This window comes from Limulus polyphemus, unplaced genomic scaffold, assembly GCF_000517525.1.
Source record: "Limulus polyphemus unplaced genomic scaffold, Limulus_polyphemus-2.1.2 Scaffold1666, whole genome shotgun sequence".
NCBI lineage: Eukaryota > Metazoa > Arthropoda > Merostomata > Xiphosura > Limulidae > Limulus > Limulus polyphemus.
Genome location: NW_013667276.1, coordinates 230,318 through 232,490, shown reverse-complemented (window position 1 = coordinate 232,490; position 2,173 = coordinate 230,318).

The following is a 2,173-nucleotide window of genomic DNA, read 5'->3' as shown; positions in this document are numbered from 1 at the left end:
CAATGGATGGTTTACATATAAATAGAGTAAAGGCTGGCTTGTTTGCTAAGGCTATTAACTCAACTGTAAGGGAAGTTTTAAACTAGGACTAGACAGTGGTGAGAGCCAGGAAAACTGAATGCAAAAAGAATAAAAGGCAGAGAAAAGTTTAGCATAGGAAATTAGTACAGAAGTGGTTATAAGTATAGACTTAATTGTTACTATTGTAATGTTAGAAGTATAAGAAATAAAATAGATGATTTTAGAGCATTGGTAGGAATGGGGGATTTTGATATAACATAACATAGTTAAACATAAATGATTTTGATGACAGAATTTTTTTTTTTTAAATACTGGGTTACAGGCTATTTAACAGAGATAGAGTATTAAAGAGGGGAGAAGGAGTGGCTTTATATGTAAAATGTGAGTTACATCCTGTTGAAGTTGAGGATATCAAAGATAATAGCAAGGAGATTGAATCCATTTGGGTTTCTATTAGTGGATATAAAGGGAAAAGGCTTTTGGTGGGAATTTGTTACAGACCACCAAATAATACTGATGAAATTAACGAGAAACTTTACAATGAGATTAAGATTTCAGCTTTTACTGAAGTCATAATTATGGGTGATTTTAATTTCAGCCATATAGATTGGGAAATTCTAGAATCAAACCATGAGGGAGAGAGGTTTTTGGAAACTGTTCAGGGTGGCTTTCTTCACCAGTTAGTCAATTAACCTACTAGAAACAATGGTATTTTATATTTATTGATAACTTCAAATATAGAAATGATCGAGAGGGTGGAAATTGGGGAACATCTGGTGCAAGTGATCATTGCTGTATTAAGTTCGATGTTTTGCTGCATATGGAGATAAGGAATAATGATATTTTTGTTACAAATTTCAAAAAAGCAAATTTTGAAGGGATGCGACAAGAATTATATGTTGTGAATTGGGCAGCTGAGTTATTTGGAGACACTGATCAGATGTGGAAAATTTTTAAAGATATATTTTTAACTATTCTATGTAAACATGTTCCTAATAGAAAGAAAAGGGTAGCTTCAAGTGAAAAACCAGGTTGGCTCACAAAGAGTTTAAGAAATAAAATTACAGAATACCATCATAAATTTAAGAAATTTAAATTGACTGGTATGACAGGAGACTTAGAAGATTATATAAGATCAAGAAAGTTGGTGAAACAGGAAAGTAGGACATCACAAAGGATGTATGAGAAAAGGTTGACTGAAAATATAAAAATTATCAGAAAGGATTTATTTAAATAATACATTAAAGGGAAACAAAATGTTAGGATAGGAAAAAGACCCTTGAGGGATGATAAATGAAGGCTTGTATCTGATGATTAGAAGATAGCTGGGCTATTAAATTTTACTTTTTCTTCGGTTTTTATTAATGAAGATTTAAGCAGTATTCCACATCTTGATCAGTTAATAAATGGAAACGAAATCAAACAGGATGACTGCATTAATACTGAGCTGGTTAAGAAAAAATTGGAAAGTTTAAAAAATGATAAGGCTCCTGGGCCAGATAATATTTCCCCAAGGGTTTTGAAGGAGGTTAAAGGTTCGATATGTGAGCCACTTGCTACAATTTTTTTGTCATTCCTTGAATAGTGGGCAAGTACCAGAGGATTGGAAGTTTGCTAATGTAACTCCTCTTTTCAAGGGAGGTGATAAAAATTGTCCCAGTAATTATAGACTCATTAGTCTTACATCAGTTGTGGAAAACATTTGGAAAGTCTGTTAAAAGATGCTTTGCACAGTGACTTAACAAAGTTTAGAATTTTATTGGATAGTCAACATGGTTTCACTAAGAGAAAATTTTGCCTTACAAATCTCTTAACATTCTTTTAAAATGTTACTGTTTACGTAGATGAGAGTAAGGGAGTAGATTTGGTGTATCTGGATATTCAGAAAGCATTTGAAAAGGTGCCACATAAAAGACTTGTAAAAAATTAGCTCTAAAGGTGTGAGGGATAAGTTACCAAATTGGATAGAAGAGTGGCTGAATGTAAGAAAGTAGAAGGTTGTTATAAATGGAGTTTAGTCAAACTGGATTAATGTCACCTCAGGGCTCAATGTTAGGACCTTTGCTCTTTTTGATTTACATCAATGACATAGATGAAGGGATAATCAATAAATTACTTAAATTTGCAGATAATATTAAGGTCTTGGGTTTTG